The sequence below is a fragment of the Ceratotherium simum genome, chromosome 18 (assembly GCF_057802395.1).
Source record: "Ceratotherium simum simum isolate JZ-2026a chromosome 18, ASM5780239v1, whole genome shotgun sequence".
Lineage (NCBI taxonomy): Eukaryota > Metazoa > Chordata > Mammalia > Perissodactyla > Rhinocerotidae > Ceratotherium > Ceratotherium simum.
In genome coordinates this window covers 52,267,813-52,288,127 of record NC_141917.1, presented here as the reverse complement: position 1 = coordinate 52,288,127, position 20,315 = coordinate 52,267,813, and the positions used below count along the sequence as shown (strand labels likewise).

Below are 20,315 nucleotides of genomic sequence, written 5' to 3'. Positions count from 1 at the left end.
TTAGCACCAAATCCATCTTACTCCTGGATTCCTACTTGACCGGGCTCCACCCTGATGTCTCCCCTGTTGCCCTAGGCTGAGTCTCTCCTTCTCAATTACTAGTCTCCCTGGCCTGTGCCCCCAGAACTTGAGGTCTGAGAGCTGCCTTGTGCCCAGGGTCTTGTACTGACTGACTCTTGACTCTGAAACGCAGCCTGTGGGGGACCAGATCCTGACATGGTGCCAGGCCTCAGAGCCGCCTGCCTGTCCAGTGAACTGCCACACGTCTGCCCCGCCTCTGCTGGGAGCCACACCCTGGATTTAGGGCTTGCTTTAGAACTTTAGGTAGCGGCGCTAATATCCAGCTTGCCCTTGTCCAGTTCCCACCATCCCAGGGCTGAATCCCAAGTCATCGTCCACCACCTGGACTCCCAGTCCCAAAGAGTCAGGCCAGGTCTAACCTGCCAGCCCCTCAGGGGAACATGCACTAGAGCAACATGGGAAGCAGAAAATGACATAGAAAGACACACAAGAGAAAGAAAGGAGGGGCTGGGAAAAGCAATGAGGGAGGCAGAAGAAAAAGAAGAAAGGAGAGCAATTAATAGTTTTGTAGATTCTGCAGAAAATGACTCTATCTTAACTTTTCTTCATATTCTCGTGTTTACTTGGGTCATGAGTACGTGAGTAATTTGAACACTCTGACCCTCTGATTACTGACTACACTGTCCTGTGCCAGTCTGATTGGCTGACCAGCCATTACTGGAACCTCCTCACATGTTTTTATCTCTTCTTCACAAAAAGATGTGGCTCCAAACAGGAGCCCTCTGCTCTGACCCCCATGCTTGCCAGGAAGAAAACTTCTCCAGGTCACAGGAGCAAAGGACAAATCAAGACATTCCCTGCAGCCATCTGAAATCAAGTGAGGAAAAGATTTCCCCTTTGGGTATACTATAATATATAGTATTGGGAATACTGCTAAAAGTAGTATTCACCAGAAGCCACAGCGCAGTAAAAACAGACAGAAGATAACTCACTGTCAAGAATCCCACGAGTTCTCAAAGCAGCCCCCAAGGATTGGGTAGAGCAGCAGAAATAAGACCAACGCAGCAACCAAGAAGAGCCAAAGAGGTTTGAGAGTTTATCGTATTGTTTTTTTCTTTAACCATGTCTGTAAACAATAATTCTAAAACTATTTTTAAAAATATACCTAACTTCAGCCAATAAGAAGCAGCAATTCTGCTTCTCTTCCCACTAAAGAACAAAAACAAAACCAACCAATACACAAGAACCCCAGGGAACCCCCTGACAAGCTGGAGTGCCAACCAGTCCCCACCTGGGACAGTGTGAACACATCAACATCTGACCATGTCTGAAATACACCTGGGCAGATGAATCTGGAAAGCAACTGCACAGTCAGCATCGGACCCAGCTCTGGCTCCCATGTCCCAGGGCTTTATTTCCCCATTCTTACCTGAGACTCGCTGGTAGAGAGCTCTGCATTGAATACCTGTGGGTCTACAGGCTGGAATCAAGAGACCCGCTAAGTTAGGGAAAGTTTCCAGTCTGAGCTAGAATCAGGCTGAGAACAGAGCACTCCCTTCTGCAGGTACAGACAGTCTTCCTTTCAATAAATCTAGGGCTCTCGTATATAAAAGCCTGAGCTTACAGGTGGATAAATTAGATTTCTTCTCCTTATATGAGGATTTTGAACAATGAATCCTTCTGCCATGTAAGTGTTTAACTAAAGATTAACAAAAATCAGTCCACAACAGATGAAAGCATAGCTCCAATTTACAAGGCCATGCCCACTGGACTGGTCTGGCTGGTGAAGTACACAATCCCCCATCCGTTTGAACCAGAAGCCAGGCTGCCTCCACATAGGGCTATGGATTTACTTTGTCCTCCAATTCCACATATTCCTCTAAAAGTTACAGTCACCCCTTACTGCTGAGAGGCCCCACTCCCACCAAGCTTAAACTACCACTGCCACTAAAGGTCCTCTCCTGACCGTCACTCTTCGTTAATACTGTAGAGATCAGCAAATGACAACCCACGTGCCGAATAAAGTTCTACTGGACCACAGCCATGCTCATTCATTTACATATTGTCCACACTCTGCCTACAAGAGCAGAGCTGAGCAGCTGTCACAGAGACGGAATGGCCCACAAAACCTAAACTATTTACTATCTGGCCCTTCGCTGCACAAGGTGGCCAGGGCCTGATTTCTGCAGTAAATTCACTGAGCATCTCCTGTGTGCCCAGTGCTGATGGGCACTGTGGGGAGAATAGTGAACAAAGTCCCTTTCTTTGGTGGCAATGAGGGCCGTGAAGAAGCGGCAGCAGGACATGGGACACAATGAGGGCCACTCTATTATAGAGGGGGTTAGAGGTCGTCTCTCAGAAAGGGGGCCATTTGAACAGAGACCTGAAGGGAGGGAGCCCTCCCTGCAGGGGGAGAGGCTTCCAGGCAAAGAGAAGGGCAAGTATAAGGGCCCTGAAGTGTGAGTTCAGCATGTTTGAGAAAAAGCAAGCATGGTGGCTGGGCAGTGTCCCCTCTCCCTAGTCTCAATCCACCCGTTCCCCCTTCAGCGAGGCACAGCACTCCCTATGTGCTATACACCATCCTAAGCACTCTAGGCATGTTATCTCATTTAATCTTTAAAACAACCCTCTGATGTGGTATGGTTTTCATCCCCATTTTATAAATAAGGAAACTGAGGTTTAGAGATCTGAAGTGACTTGCCTAAGGTATCAGAGCTAGTGACCAACAAAGACTGAGACCCGTGGCTAGCTGTCAGACCCATGCTCTTCCTATATTGTTCCCTGTTCCATCTTTGTGAAGGCAGCACCAGCACTGTCAGCCAGCTACAGACCAACAGCTTTACGTTACTATTGTACCTGGTCCAAGCTGCAGGCCACCTGGGCAGGTGGAAGAGGCTTCCCTGGGCCTGCTTCCTTTTCCACTCTACATTATTGACCGTATTCTCAATGAACTTCTCACTCCCTCACCCCCAACAGTACATAAGCCTCCTAAGGCTCCAAAACAAACCATCGAGCCATGGAAGATACACTGATGCAGGGAAATAGCCTGCCAAAGAAGAAAGGAGAAAGGGAACTAATATTTTCAGAAGGTCTTCTGGGTGCCAGGCTCTGATGGAAGCAACTCTGCGTACTTGGTTTCTGGGAGATGATAGTGGAAATACCAAAACAGAAAAATCCAACATCTTCTCTGTGGGTTTCTGCATTCCACAATGCAGGAACTGCTTAAGGAGTCTCCACGGCAGACATGATATAGATTTAAGAGACAGCACATATTACTATACAGTGTTCCTCAAGATCAATCATCATCCAACGTCCTGAGACAAGACATACACCAACTTCCTTTTCTTTCCTACATCAGATGACATTTTCTGGTGCCCTCATCTGTCTCCTGTCTCTTTTAAGACTTTACATTAGGCTTTGATGCTTTGCTCACAAGCGTTAAGATGGCATCTTGGACACAACTGATTGGTCCTAAAGCAACCACCTATCCATACACACACTTAGTTCTTCCCAGAGGCCTAGAAGCCCTCAGGCAGTTAAGTTTCTTGCTAGCTTACGACCACTGTGATTTCTCAAGCATTCCCAAGACAGGTATGTGGATTAATCCCCCAGTGTAGATTAATCCCACAGGGTAGCCCTCAATATATAATACTACTAAGAAACCTGAAAATCACTCGCAACCAAGATCCAAAACAACACGTACTAGAAAACAAAGAGCACACCTCAATAAATGCTATCTACAAAAAATGGAAAATGGCAAGAGTGACAGAAAATAGGTTTCCCTGTTTGGTGGGAAAAATTTACAAAAATGCTTTGCTGATTCCTCTATTGTAGCACATGCACAGGAAAACATAATCCCATTCTTGGTTAATATGTCTGCTGCCCCCTAGGAATCCTAATCTCTTATCTGCGCCCCTCAAAACCTAGCAAAAGTCCTGACAAAATCAACACAGTGTATATGCCTTAGAATAAATGTCTATTTTACTTGAGGGTATTATTAGATGACAAGTACCACAAGGAGTTAAGAGATGCCCCATTAAGAGGAAATGAAAAGAAGACTGAAATAAGGTTAAAATGCCTCCATACCTGTAAAATGAGAGGAGAATTAGCGATGCAAAAAATTCCCTGGAGCTAGTTTAGGAAGGGGCCCAGGTGTTCTTTACTCCCTGTTGCTATTCCTCTGAGATTGAGGCGCACCGGTTTTACCCATCTCCTCTTTTTTTCCCCAAGAATTCCTGCCACAAGGGGTAGAGAGGTCAAAAAAATAAATAACTAAACAAGAATAACCTCTGCTCCAACAACTGGAGAAAAACATGGATAAACAGGTAGGTGTCCTGTCTGAGGAAGGAGGCGGTAACAGTAGGACTATCTGGAAGTAAAATATAATTTTACATTTTATGTCACATAAACGATATTTCACCACAAATGGGGAACTATGTACCATTTTCTCACTTCTCAAATGAATATAAGAATATAGGAAAAAGAATATAGGAAAGTCAACTCTAAGAATTATCTTTGAAAACTTAGAAATGACTACACAAATCACACAAACGTAATTAAGTAACATTTTTTACTTGATAATAAAGTACTCTTCATCACTGTAGCTAATTAAAACCAGGAAAAATAATCTACAGGCAAATGACAATGAAGGTTATCAATAATTCAAGCCTTCAATAGCTCTAAGAGAGGGAAAAAAATCCACCTAAAACCTTTTAAGGATTCTTACATTTCAGAATCTTACGTGGTCACAGTCTCTCCTAATCAAAATTTACTCAACAACGAAGATACATAATCAGGTTAGAAATAATAAGTCCAAGAAGTTAGATGAAAGGAATCCATAAGCAGCCCAAGAGGATGATGTGGTTCACAGTGCAGAAGGCCCGGCAGGAGCTAAGCATCCACCGCAACAAAAAGAAGGCAGACCTGAGTCACAGCATCTTCCAGCTGCAGGAGAACATCAGGACCACCTGCTCTGGCCTCCCCAAAATACTTTTAGAATGTAGACACCCCCCCACACACATACACTCTTCACCCTCCTGCTTTATTCCCCTCCATAGCACCTATCATACACCGTATACACGGTATACAATACACTGTGTATTTTACTTGTTGGCTTATTGTCTCCCTCCGTGATTAGAATATAAACTTCAGGCAGGTAGAGATGAGGGTCTGTTTTGTTCCCTGGTGAATGCCCAGAGGCAAGAAAAGAGCCTGGCACGTGGATTAGGTAGCCTTTAGTGCTGCATAGGCTACTTTGGGCCCTCCACTTTCTGGACACAGGATAATATCGTACTTTCTGCCCCCTTGTGGTTGGTTAGAGCCATCTGACAAGATCTGACCAGTGAGTGTGAGGAAAAGTAATGTGTCACGTCCAGGCTAAAGCACTTTGTGGGTGTGAGACCCTCCAGTGCCCTCATTTAATTCTGCTTGAGCGACCGCTTGCTCCAGATGGAGCTGCTCTGTCAGCCTGTCCCAGAGTGGGGACTAGACCAAGTAGAGCCCCAGCAAACACCCGACGGATATAAAGCATGCGCAGAAATTAACTTTGTGCTTTAAGCCACTGAGGGTCTAGGGTTATGGCCCCTCCTAGCTGATAAGGTATATGCTCAATAAAAATTAGTGGTTGAATGTGTCAGCTCCCTTCACAGAGCTCATATAGCATAATGACCTCTGAGGGGACTCGTGTACTTACAATGCAGACTATTCTAATTTGGAACAATTCACAGGCTCTTCTTGGTATTGTCAAAAACTCTTAAAGAAGAGGACGTTGTCCTGGTTAATTTTATGCGTCAACTTAACTAGGCTCTGTTTCTCTGGAGAACACGGACTAATTCAAAAGCATAGTGCAGGACAGGGTTGTTATCCACCTCATTCCCTTCTTTCCATATCGGCCTCAAGCATTCCTGAAGAGTTTTTCGATTAAAAAAAGTCAAGAGAGAGTAACTTAGAAATTATGTGAGAATTGATCAATATTAGCAGGAGAAAAGTTTGTCTTGTAGACGTTTCATTCAGAAGCCTCTCAAAAGCTTAAAGCTCCTACCAACAAAGCACGGACCTCAAGGATGAAACAGCCCCGTTAGGATGGACCCTAGACCTGAGAAAAGCCCAGAAGTAGAAGATCTAAGGGATCAAACATACGGATGAAGGCCAAGGAGGGGACTCTCAACTGCCCAGGTGTGGTGGTTTTATAATATGTCTTAGGTACTCCTCCCTTCAAGAGGCAGACCTTAATAACTCTCCCCTTGAGAGCAGGCTATACTTAGTGACTTGCTTATACGGAACAAACACAGCAGAAATGATGGTGTGTAACTTCTGCAGCTTGGCCATAAAAGACATTGTGGCTTCTTCCTTATTCTCTCCCTCTCCCCACTCCTCCCATCTCCCCATCTCTCCCTGTCTGTCCATCCATCCATTCCTCCTTCCTCCCACTTCATCAGATACTTCATCTGGGAGAAGCCAGCTGCCATGTCATGAAGACACTCAAGCGTCCCTATGGAGAAGCCCACACAGTGAGGAACTGAGGTTTCCTGACAACAGCCAGCAGTGTGAGAGAACCATCTTGGAAGTAGACCCTCCAGCCCCAGTCAAGCCTTCAGACAACTGTAGCCCTGGCTGCAACCTCATGAATGACCCTGAGCCAGAACCACCCAGGTAAGCTGCTCCTGAATTACTAATTCAAAAAACTTTGGGATAACAACTTGTTGGGTTTTGTTTTGTTTTGTCTTTAAGTTGCTAAATTTGGGGGATAATTTCTTACATAGCAAAAGATAAGTAATATATCAAGTGTCCTCTGGCCTGGGCATGTCCATGTGCATGTGCTTGTATGTGGTATGAGTGACATGTTTAGTGACTTTATGGAATGGACTACACACTGACCCAGATATAACTGAGGGATGCAAATATGTTCAACCTAGTACAGCACTCCCTGGGGTCCCTAATCTCAGATTTTCTTGTTCATCATATTTAAGTGTAGAATAGTACTTCCCTTCATTGCTATCTTGATCTTCTGAAAACAGCCTTCCATACATCACATGTGAAACCCAGTTTCATTTCTTCTTATCACACCATTTATCATAGGCCTTTCACTTCTGCATGACTCAGAAAACTCTCAAAGAACCACAAAACAGCCAAGAAAGGAATGGACCACTGCTAACAGTACCTGAATGCAGGACTGTGGAATGACTACTTTTATCTTTATTTATTCATATTCTAACTTCTTCCAAAAAAGACTTATCGACTTTAGTAGAGGAACTCTAGTAAGAATCCCTTCCCCTGATCCTGACCCACTGCCATCTTCAGCAGCTAAATAGTCGTGGTGGCCTTTCTACCTCTCCTCAGAACTTGCACTTGATTCTCTGGGTAATCTACTATTTTATTAACAGTAATTCAGTGACTGACGCAGAGGAAAACTACAGCTCCAGTTGTGTGCATGTCAGCAGGCTGGGAAGCACACAAAAGCTAAGGCACACACATAACAAAAGAACAAAAACAAACAAACACATGGTTACCAAAGAATTCTCCATCTCCTGGCATTTTTCATCTTCTGCCCCTGTCCTAGCTGCGGGTATAAGTGATAGCAGGGAGATGATCATTAAATAGTCCAAGGTTTAACTTCTTAAAAAAAGGTTAACTGAGTCACTAGGACAGGAAAAGAAGGGACAATAGTATGAGGGTCAGGTGAGGTTAAAACAAGATGATGTTAAGGTTTGCAAGGGAGTCAAGTTCAACAGACGGCAAGCAGTGGAAATGAGAAAATTAACTTCTTCAGATCCCCCAAATCCCACAGCTATTTCCTCTAGGATTAAGTGTTCCGTATCACCATATCAGATAGAATAATGGAAACCTAACATCAGAAGCTCTGAAAAAACAGAAGTTATCAGAGATTCCTTTTGCCTAGATAAAAAGAAAGGCAGCATATCAGCTATGAAAGAAATGGTTTCTAATTCCATTCCAGGAGTATTTATTGAGTGCTTACTCTCTGTTAAGGCACTGTAGCAGGACTGCGGGGACAGAGTGATAAGTAAACACAGCCCGTGCAATCGAGAATATCTCAATCTAATAAGTGACTCTTAACCTTTGAGGATCTCAGATCTGTTCGTGAATCTTATAAAAATTATAGCTCCTCTTCACAAATAAACACATATAAATACAAAATTTTGCTAACAATTTCGGGCTATCGATAAATCCTCAAGGTCCATGGATTCTAGGATAAGTATTTCTTGATCTACTAGGAGAAAAAAATATGCAGAATTTTATTTAATAAATGTATTACATTATACGTAACATTAGATACTAACCGAGCCTCTCTTCCAAGCAGCTGAAAGCACCATCTTCTTTCTTATCAAATACCAGATATTGTAGAGCACAAAATACATACATTCATGTAAAAGTAACATTTATGCAAAAGCAACATTTACTAATATTTCTGGGATCACATTTTACAGGTAATAGTGACGGAACTGAAACAAAATTTGCGCGATACCTACGTTTGTAAGATCTATATTTTTAACCTCATCCTTATACTAGGTGTAGTTATTTTGTACGATTAATTCTGAATATAAAACATTTTTTGTAGCTCCAAGAGAGCAAGCTGAGCACTTCTCATTAGTTTCAGTGGTTTAAATAATTTTGGGCTACCATATTGGTAGGAAAAAAATTCTCTTGAATTTTTCATTTTTTAAAAAAGCTCAGTTTCTCTACATAAACTGTATTTATGCTGTCAAAAAGAAAACACGAATCACAAGTGAATTAGCTATCACGGATTTTTTAAAAAATTCTTCCATCGTTTCTGCAGTGTCTTCCAAGAGACATGTTCTCAGATCCAGTCAAGAAAGTGTTCTTTAAGGTGGAGCATGGAATGCTAACAGGTTGTGTCAGGTGGAAGGATTGAGGAATAACTAGAACAAAGAGAAAGAATGACTCTGCCAGGGCTGGGGAGAGTCAGGACACAGCTGGACAACAGGAAAGAAACAAACATGAACTGATGTGTTTTCAAGTTTCTAGGTCTGTGCTGTGCAACATAGGAGCCACTAATCACAGGGGGCTATTTATATTTAAATTAATTTAAATGAAAGATTCAGTTCTTCAGTTTCAAGAGCTTCATTTCAAGAGCTTAAAAGCCACATGTGGCTAATGGCTACCATATTGGACAATGCAAAATGTAGAAGATTTCCATCATCTCAGAAAGTTCTATTGGACAGCACTATTCCAGAAAGTGAAACCCCAGAAAACACTGAGAATCTAATTAGTGTTGAACAGAAAGTACATAGATTCAGAGATGAACTATTTTCAGCTAAGTTCTTCCATTTATAAAGGAATGTAAATTGATACAAAGGAGGTAGGAAACAGTTAAGATTAAGAATTTTGAGTGCAATGGAGAAATGGTCCCACACTACACCCTGGAATCCATCTGAGATTCAAGTGGTTCTGGAGCTGGCAGCCAGCAGAAGGTCTGTGGATTATTCTTCCTTACCAGCCAATAACAATATTTACTGAGTTCCTAATATCTATATATGCCCTGCAAAAAAGAGACTGCTAAAATAATATGTTTTAACCTTCAGGAATTCAGTGGGGAGGGAAAGAAAAAAATTTATGTGTATATTTATCTTATTTATTTATATACAGCCCACATATTTTCCATAGCCACACATCAAAGTTATGCTGCATTTAATGATAAGCATTGAGGGAAAGGCAAAACATTATCGCTATGAGATATAATTTTGATTTTCATTCAAATATTATCTTTTCCAGGGACTCATTTTCATTACATGCTTCCTAATTCCTTTTGGCTCATGACTGGAGATTAGGTCACTTGAAAATAGAACCTTTCTGGAAAGCTTCACTTTCTTTACCTGAAAAATTAAGCAATTGGACAAATCATCTAAGCTTATTTCTCCTTTTGGTTCTCCAAGGTCTATGGTTCCATTTGTTGTTCAGAGTGGTCTAAAAACCCAAAAAAGTTTGTAGTTTGGGGAACTGGGAATTTTAAAAGACTCACACAGGAAGTATAGGAGAATTACAAAACATGTGTGACTAAACATAAGGTAAGAGAGTAACAACTTTTCATAAAGAATACAAAGGTGACATAGTACAGAAATGAGAAAAGCAAAATTTGAGCCATATTTTTTTTAAAAATATCTGGTAAAAAGAAAGGCAATCGCAATGCTTGTATGACAGTTATGTATCAGCTTATTATTTTGTCACAAAAGGGTTCATGAAGGAAGTTATTAGTTGAATAATGAAGAAACTAATTGTTTTGTATTACTTCATGTCAGTAACTTTCAAAATTATTTGACCATAAACCTAAGACATTTTAGATGATTATCTAGTAGGCATACAACTGAAACATGTCACAGAGCAATAATTTAGCCTTACTTCAATGTATTTTCTGATATTCCCTATTATAATTTCATTTTGAAAAAAATACAATTATGACCCATTAAACTAATTTTATGACCTATTTATGGGTTCTAACTGACAGGATAAAAAATATTGCTGTAGGTTAAGACTTTCTATGGTAGGACTTGGTAAATGGTCTACCTGAAGACAGGGAGCCATATTTGTAAAAATAGGATTAGAAAACCGTGTGTATGTGTGTGAGTGAGAGAAAGAGAGAGAGAGAGAGAACATGTTGGAGGGATATGTCTAATGAAAAGTCTTATATGAATTTCTAAGTTTGCCAGACAAGAAGGAACCACTTTTTTGTTGAAAACAAAACTTGGGGCAAATATGGTAGCAGCTCTGTAGAAAGCAGACTTGAAAACGGACTTGTGGTACAGCATATATGGACCTGAGAGGCCAGCCATGGCTGTTTATGAAGCATAAAAAAACACGAACACAATGAAATGAAGACCTGGAGAATGGTGGTAAGAAAAAGGAGAGAGAGGGACTGTTGGGGATCAGCAGGACTTCCCAATGGGAACAGAAAAATGATCCTCATTTTTAAAAACAAGAGGAGCTTTGGAAACCAAATGATATAAATACTAATGGAAAGATGTAAGTGAGGAGGAGAGAGAAGAAAGCTGATCAACCCACTCCACAAATCACACTGGTCCCATCTGATCCACTTCTCTTCCTAACAAGCTGGAACAGGCCATGGTTAAACACCCGAAAGAAAAGAGGCAATCTCTGTCCCCAGGGCCCAGCACATCCAGCTGCTAAGCCATCTACAGATCGAGGATGCCTCCATTCAGTTTTTCATTCAATGAACCAAACACTGCCGACCTACCCTGTGCCAGGCACCAGAGGTACAAAGTTCATAAAGCATAGTCCCTGCCTTTAAGAAACCACAGTCAAAAATCAGCTTCCTAAATAAATAAGTACAGCACAGAGTGACAAGTACTAGGATAGAGATGTGTAAAAAGTGCTATAGGAACAAATACGCTCTGAGTAGTTCTGCCGGGGTCAGCGAAAGCTTCATGGAAGGAGAGGCAATGTAAGAAAGCTTTTCTATTGTGGGCCACAGCGTATGCAAAGCAGGGGAGCCTGGAAGTGCATGGTGTGTAGAAGGACTGATGAATACAGTGGGGCCAGAACATGCGGGCTAGGGAAGAGATTTGAGAGGGAGGGAGCCTCTGCTGGAAAAGGAAGGGGGACCAGTTTGTGAAGGGTCTTGTATGCAGTGCTGACAAGGGCAAGCTGCATCTTGAAGACAACCAGAAACCAGATATTTTTAAGCCAGGAAATAGAACAAATTAGGCACACGCTTTAGAAAGACAACACAAGCAGTTGTCTAGGAGGTGAAGAGGATAGTGGAGAAAGCCAGGAAAGGGGGACAGTGCGCAAGGCTGTTGAGAAAGAAGGGCCTGCTTGAGAGCAACATCAGCAACGGGGAAGAGCAGACTGCAGATGTTTTGAAAGTAAAGTGACAAATTTTTGTGCCTGACGGGACAGAAGGCGAAGAATACTATGGGGTTCTTACTTGAGGGGAGCAGGGGCGGCTTGGACTTGGGGAGGAAAGACAAGAAAACCATTCTTAAGTTGAAATGAGGTTGCCTCTGGGACACTCTAATGGCTATGTCAACAAAGCAGGTGAACCCAGCTGTGAGGAGCAGGAGAGAAACCAGGCAGAAGTAATCAATTTGGGAGTCAGCAATATAGCAATGATTAGTGAAATGAGAGTACAGACAAAGAAGAGGTCACAAATAGTTGGGGGGAGGAGGGGGCTAGAAGACTATCAACCAGAGGAAAAGCTGACTTTTCTTAATAAGAAAAGTTGGACAAAAAACAGGACAGAGTGTTTTAAAAAGCAAAGTTAAATGCCATAGTGAAGCCAAGTAGAATGAGGAGCACAAGTTTTTTCTTTTTTTCTGTGTATGTTTTAGAAATGAGCAGATATATAACCTAACCAAACAATAACAGAAGTGAAGGCTGTTAAAGAAAAACTGATAGGTTGCCATTCTCACTGGATGCTCTTGAATCAGGAATCAAACTAACTCCCAAGAAAGGTGATGTAATTAAACTATCATGACACATTGACTGAAATACCTTGTTCTATACGCAAATGTCTGACAGATACACCCCAGCGGCTCTGCAGATAACAGCTGCTCTGATCTTTGGATATTGCTAAGCTGCACCCAATGCTGCTTTATCATAAAGCATGTCACGATGAAATTAAAGTGATATTATACAATTGCGCATCCCTTTGGGATCTCCAAAATGCCTCTAAACAACAATTACTCACCTGGGACACGTGTGATGTTTTTCCATAAATGAAAACAAAACCACTCCAATAATTTTCAGAGGTGGGCTAATCCCGATTTTAAGGAGTATCTGTAACTAGGTCACACTGCTAAAGACATACCTGATTCAAATTGCAATACCTATTTGGATTAGATTTGATATCTGTTTCTATTGCCAATATCTTGAAAATCTTGAAAGGCAACGTTTTGTTCTAGTCCCAGTTTTCATTTTCTAAAATGTTTAAAAATATTTTCCCTTTTTCGAGGGTATATATGGGTACGTAAAGTAAAATGGCATGTTGTTAACCATGTCTTTTTTCACGATAATTTGGTTAAGGGAAAAAATACAGTAGATAAGAATAAGGTGTATGTACATTCACGTGATAGCCTGCTTTCAAAATCTACATTTTACTCAGAGACTTTGAAAGATACCCGTAATATAGGCTCTCCTGATCTTAATTGATTAATGTGAGGAAAATGGTCTACTTTAACTACTGCTCAGAATCCCTTTAAATTACCACTGATGGGCAATCCGTCATCAGCAAATATGCTTATGTCAAATGCCCTTATAATGAGCTATCACATTTTCAAATATTTTCCTCCATTACCTAACCAGGAGATTAACACAATGCATATAACCTACAGAGAAGAGAGGAAATGAAATATTGGATCTTGGCTTAAATGAACAAATCCCACCCTGAACAGTAGGGGGGAAAAGAATGTATAAATTGAGAAAAGAAATACCTATTCATCTTCATCAATAGCTGACACCATCATCATTTGGCCTCTGAAAAAAAGGATGTTTTAATTTGCTGGGAAGAATACATCTCTTCAGGGAGGAGATTTGGGGATTTGACCATGAATAATAATGAAGTGAGCAGAGTTTCTTCATTGTAAAATCTAGCTCTAGTCTTTCAACCCAAATGAGATTCTTAAAGTTGCAGGTGGAGGGCAAGGGATTCAATTTATTCAAGTCTGTGTAGGCATCCCTCATCCACATGAACCAGACCTGTACTTCCTCTCACTCAAATTAACATTAAGACAAAAGAAAAAAATAAAATATTCCCACTTGTATTGGCCAGCTTGTAGCAACAACCCTAGGTTCATGGCCCTGCCTAGAATGCTCCTCTTGCAAGAAATTCAGGCACCACTGGCAGTCCTGGTCATTACCCCATTCCTTTGGTAAATGCAAAAACATTCCCTTGGCATCAGCAGCTTGCAATAAATCATTCAGGCTCATGCCAAAGCTGGAAACTCAGCATTTATTAATTTTAAATAAGTTCTGATACCCATTGTCAGTTATGGACAACGACAGTGTTTCTCTAAGCCCATTATTTGTTCTCTGCACTTCAGAAAGCTGAGAGAAAGCAACGATATTGCTGACCTTTTGTGGCTTCCTAATCATGACTGCTTCCCAAAGGAAAAAAAAAAAAAAATTTAAGACAGTCCCAAAGCATTATGCAAGTCAGGTAGAAAGAATGAGAACCCAAGTAAAGCAGACTTAGAATAAGAGGCCCTCAATATGAAGCACTGAATTGATGTATAAATCAATAGAGAATGATTAAAACACTGCTCTATGAAGGGCCTGCATCGTTAATATACATTTCATTACGAAAAAAGAACACTGTAGTCAGACTAAATGCTTGAGTATGCAGTATGACAGAAGCAAAACATGTGCCAAAATGTTTAACTACATAGAATTTCAAGGAACAGAGCTAATCAACACCATCATTTCTTTAATTTCACTTAAACAAAGCTCCTTCAAAGATTTCATTGTAATTTAAATGTCCATGTTAACACACACACACACCACCCAAAACACCTGACTTCTAATGTACTTCATCATTTCACAGATAGCCCTCCTTCAAAGCCCAGCATCAATAAAAACCATACTATACTTACTCAGACTGCAGCACAAAATCCATAACTAAATATCCCTAATTACGTCATCACTGTACTCACTGGAATAAAACACATACTTATCTTATGCTTCCTTTTAAATGGGTCAATTAACTCCTGTTCCACTTCTTTCCCTGTTCCAAAAAGCAAATTTAAGGATGTTATGTTTTTGTTTCATTTAAATTCACTGAAAATACAGTATAGTGTTTACAAAACAGAGATGGCAAAAACTACCAAAAAAGCAAATGGTACACAAGGAAAGCCAGGAACCACAGAGCACTCAGCAATTCCCCTCCCTCCTCCTCTCTTAGCTTACCCCTCCCGCCCCTCCACTGGACCCAAATACCAGGGACTGACCTCTGGGTGTTATTTCTTTAGAAGTTAAATTTAGCACCCACTGGTGTGAAGAAATCCATCATAACTTTTGTTAAGGAACATTTTGCCAACCCCTTCCAAAAGAAAATGAGGTTCCTTCATCCTGTTTTCTACATTTTACTTAAAGGGAAAGTGAAAATTGGTCCCAGTAAAATTCTTCTGATGGAGGTATCCTCTGTTACCTATTTCCATAGACTTCTACCAATGACTTCTTTGAGCTAAATGTTTTCACTATTCAACAGAAATCAATCTCTTACAGCCATGACTTTCCCGTCATTCAAAGAAATCTCATTCAAAACTTGAAACTTAATCACCCGAAATACACTGGAAACCTACCATGCAAAAGACTATGTACAGCAAAGATATTAAAATATTCAAGATTATATATATTTATATGTCATTTAGAAGGCAGAAAACCAGTACTGTTTAAAAGCTTTGTTCACTCTAAGCAAATTCAGGATGTGCTATTCCAAAGAACCAAGGTCCTTCAGAAGCCACCTAGAGACCCATCTCATCTTGGATGTACTTTAATATCTTTCCTTCCTGAATTCAAATGTGTCTTTATTTTTCATGGAAATTTATACTCTGTTAAAAATTTCAGCACATACCAACATAAGAACTTTAATTTTAGTTTATTCTATATATGAAACTCAGAAAGGTTCCACATCTTTCCTAGTGCTAACTAAAACGATCAAAGTAGTTCAGTGTCAATTATACTTTAGTTACATGATTAAAATAACAGTAGCCATTTATTTAAAATGTTTCCCATGCTTCAATGTACTTTCTACATGTTATCGCATTTAATCCTCATAAAACAAACAAAACAGGTAGATGGTATTATTCCTCATTTTATAGCTGAAAAAACCTGAGTTATTTGGTCGAACACCACCAACAGTGGCCCAACTCAGAGTCCCACAGGCAAACACCACAACTGCAGCACCCCAGATTCTGCCATTCTGTATTTAATGAGGACAGGCATTTAAACAGCAGAGTAGAAAAAGAAAGATGGCCTCCCTTTGCCTCCCCATCCCCCCCCCAAAAAAAACCCCACAGAAACAGTGTTTCCAGCACAACTAACCACCCTCTCAGCAGAGATACATTATCTAGGCATTGGGCGGTGACATATTGTGTGCAGCTCTTTAACTGTCCTACTAAGAGGTCATCAGCTGGCTTAGCACACTATTTCCTCAAATGAATGCTCCCATAGTGTACTGAACTTGGAAACAATACTTTTTTACTGCCTCCTGCCTCTCTCCACTCTGCTGAGTGGAATGTGTCTGGAGATATGAGACCACAAGAACTCAGAAAGGGGGAAACATCCTGTCTATTAGAAGATAACCTGAAGAAGCCTGTGGAGTCAGTAGAATCAATTTAGAAAGTCAAGCCAGCGTTTTAAAGAAATGGAAATCACATGAAATAGAAAATAGAGTATGCTACACACCATAAGGTAAAAAATTGTTTTAGGAAACTTTGTTTCAGGAACATATTCTACAGTTAGGTGTGTATTTGTAGCATGTGTACTAGGTTGTGATATAAAATGTATTTCTTACTGTAGGTGAGAAAAGTTACTTGATTTCTCTCCCCTTTACCCTCACATTGCAACTATCAAGTTCTGCTGAGATTACTTCCTAAATATACCTTGACCTCTATGTTCCCCAACCCCCGACTCCCTGCACATCACTTCCTAGGTTACGTCAACATCTTTCACTAGAACCACGAGAACAGCGTCCAAACAGATCTCCATTATATTGTCATGACCCCTTAAATCAACCTCCACCCCTTTGCCAGAATGATCTATTCACAATGCAGATCTGACCTGGTCAATCTCTAACTTAAAACCCTTCAGTGCCTACAGAATCAAATCAAAGCTCCCTTAGCACGGTGTAAAAGGCACACCACAAACCAACCCCAAGTACCCTCCAAATTCATCTCCTACAACTGCAGTCTCAGTCACCACTCTGTAGGAACACCCAAGCAGCCATCGCGTCCTGCATAACCTAGCTGTCTCTCAGCTCCATGCATCTGTTCCTGCTCTTCCTGAGACCCAGGCTCACAGAGTCCTCCTGGAACCCTGGAATGTGGTTAAGTGAACCTGCTCTGCGCTCCCAGCACACCCTGTCTCTACATCTGTCTGATCTCTTACCTCAAGAAACTTACTTTTCCTGTGTTCCTATCTCTTCCACTAGGCAAGAAAGTTTTCATCCACTTCCTCCAGGTCTTTACTCAACTGTCACCTCCTCAGTGAGACCTTCCCTGCCTTCCCTGACCACCTTATCTAAATTTTCAACCTATTATTGCCTCCCTACCCTCTTCCTAGCTCCCTCTACTGGATTCTTTTTTCTCCTTATCCCTTACAACTATCTAACTTATGTGTGTGTATATACACATATACACATATGTTAGTTATATGTATACATATTATATATATGCATATACAAATACAATGTTAACGTATGTATACATATTTTTAACTTAATATCTTGTTTAATGTCTGTCTCCACAACTAGGAACGCCAGCTGCATTTTTTGTTTATTTTATTACTGCTATATTCCAGTGCCTGACACATAGGAGGCACTCAATAAATACTTGTTTAATGAATTAATGAGTGAATACCACCAAGATCAGATATTGCAACTAATTAAACTTTGAGTCTCCAGCACATATCATTGTGCCTGTTGCAGAGCTGGTACTAAATGTTTGCATTTTAAAAAGTGAAAACAGAAACTCGCATATGCTTTCTACACTTTGCCTCCTACTTTTCTCCGTTTAGTAGACACAAGCACTCAAAGAAATACAAGGCTAGACAGACCAGTTAGCTGACCAAGGCAAAGCAGAAATTTTAAAATAGCACCATACCTGGCGTATGGGCTGGCCATCTAAGAAATTTTTACGGTTCTGTCATCTTTTGGAATTAAATATTATAAAAAATGACATTTCCTAATTTAGCATGCAAATATAAATGTTAAGAGCTTTAAATATCCATATTTTCAGCATTCCTATTTGTTGACATTAGAACCATTAAAGCTCTGAAGGCATCTGAAGCAAATGAATCATCAGGCATCTTGTTCTTTCGGAGGAAGGAGGCTTTTACTTGGTAATAAGTCATGGCCACATCCAATATTTATAATCATTTTAAAATCAGATTAAGAATGTAGGGAGAATGATGAAATATGCATATATTCTTGAAGCTCAAAACTAAATCTCACACACATACTACAGCAATTTCTGTTAAAACACAAATTTGTGAACAATACTTGAAACTAGAAAAGAAATATGAAGCCATTTTTAAAACATTCCTTCTGATCAAATAAAAGATTAATACAGATGTTCTAACAAGCAAAGTATATCACTTCGTCCTTGAGATATAAATTAAACAAAACAGGCAGAAATTTAAAAAGAAAAAAAAAAAAACCAGTAAAATCATATGACCAGAAAAGTAGCAGTATTTCTTAAAAATGACATAATATTTCATTAAGAGCAAGGCAGACTTAGGTGAAAAATAAGGAATCAACCTCTTTTGAGTGTTCTCAAAAAGAAAAAAATGGAGCATTTCAAGAGAAATAAATGGATGGTTACAGCCTACAGAGGGACTATTTAAGATAACACTCTTTGAAAGGGTTCTACATTTCATAACACATAAATACACTCTCCAGTTACTAAGTTTAGGGCAGGAATGACCCAAACCCAAATTCCTAACTCATCACTAGCAGTCCAAACTCCACCTGGATAGTTTACTGTATTTGAGTTTAAAACTTGCTCTCACTGTGACATCTTGGTTAACCAGGGAGCCAGTTCAATACACAAAACCCTGCCCTGTATTTCTCTGTGCTCCACACTTTATAACTATATTTTTAAATCAACAACTTACAACCAAAATATGAAGAATTAAATATTGATGCAATTGTTGTAAAAGGAAAGAGAAAAGAGTGAACAAAACTTTTCCAAGCCAGGAGGAAAATTAATACTTTGCTTAGTAAGGTGGGGCAATATGGAATCACCATGTTTACTTGGTAATAAAACAAGAATAATTCTACTAAAAGTGACAATTTCATATTTCATATCCTTGAGTCAAACTCTCAAAATCTCTCTCTTGTTTCCCTTCAGCCCACCATCCCCAGAAATAACCTGGCCACGTATGTGGCAAGGGAGAAGAGGGGAGGGGTTCCAGCAACTGCTTAGGGGAGAATACGCCTGGTGTAAATTTCACCATCACCAAATGTTCTTCCTATTTTTTTTTTTTTTTAGTAGGTGACAACCTAAGAGAAGTCAGCTTCACAAAGCATAATGTTTTAATAAAAATGTGATTTGGTTTTAAATAATTTGGTCTCTCCTCTTAAATGACTTGGTTAACTAAGAAAAATGTTATGCAATAATCTCTGATTTAAAAGGAAAAGGGAATCAATTTGAGAGCATTCCTGGGAAAAGCACACAACTATCATCTTTGAAGATTCCCATTTTCTTCAATTCACACAAGCCATAAAGAAAGCTCAAATTTTCCACAAGGAGAAAGAGCCCTTTCCCTTAATTTATCAAATTCTTTACATGTCTATGCGATATCAAAAATGAAAAATAATTAGCATTTTTCTTATTGCTAAGGTTCTATGCCATTTTTAACGAATTCTAGAAGAAATCCTCTGAAAGGTCAAAGCCAGCAGTGCCATTGCTAAGCCTCCTTGCAGCAATTCCAGTCTACAGCACTGAAACAAACCTGGTTCTGGGCTGTTTCTCAGGTCACTTAATAAATCAGGCTTAACAGGAGAGCTCGAGTCAAGAATTCTAAAATAGATCTCATTGTGTTTAAGAAGAAACATTTGAATAACCAATAGAAAAAAGAACCTTTTAGGACTTAAAAATGGCCAACCAATATTCCAGACAAAGGCTTCCATGAACTCACACCTTAAAAGAAGAGACTCCTGATTAAAAATGGTGTCCCACTAAGTTCTTGGTGCTGCCTCTCCCAACTTCTCACTAAAATGTCACTCAAGATTTAGAAAAGAGTGAATATTACTACCTCCAAAAACCAAACCTGCTGAAAACACAAACTGCTACCAGAATCTGGAAAGTACCCACTGTAATGACAGGACAGAAACATACCCACGCTTCTGCTCAAAAGCACACCCTCACTTCACTTCATTAATAGATTTTAAAAGGTGGGAAATGCTTCATAATTCTTCTACCACTTTCCCGACTCAGGCACATCCTTTTTCAACTGAAATATTTAGTAACTGTCCCATTCTCAGCCTCAGACACTGATCTGGGAAGTAAGGAAGGCACTACTCCCTGAATACCTCTCCCTTGCTACAGCAACTATGACTGCCTCCCTAAATGGTCATCTCTCTC

The 20,315-nt window shown here is 40.2% G+C and overlaps 1 protein-coding gene across 8 annotated transcripts in view; it reads right to left on the bottom strand.

Moving 5' to 3' along the window:
* MAST4 (microtubule associated serine/threonine kinase family member 4) overlaps positions 1-20,315 on the bottom strand; it is a 550,605-nt gene that overhangs the window by 413,337 nt on the left and 116,953 nt on the right. Inside the window, exon 1 of one of the 8 annotated variants that reach the window (XM_087443359.1) lies at positions 13,446-14,769. The exons of the other annotated variants lie outside the window; for them this stretch is intronic. The gene's annotated coding sequence lies outside the window, so the exon portion shown is untranslated. Of the gene's footprint in view, positions 1-13,445; positions 14,770-20,315 lie in introns of those variants that run through there. 8 annotated transcript variants of the gene reach the window in all.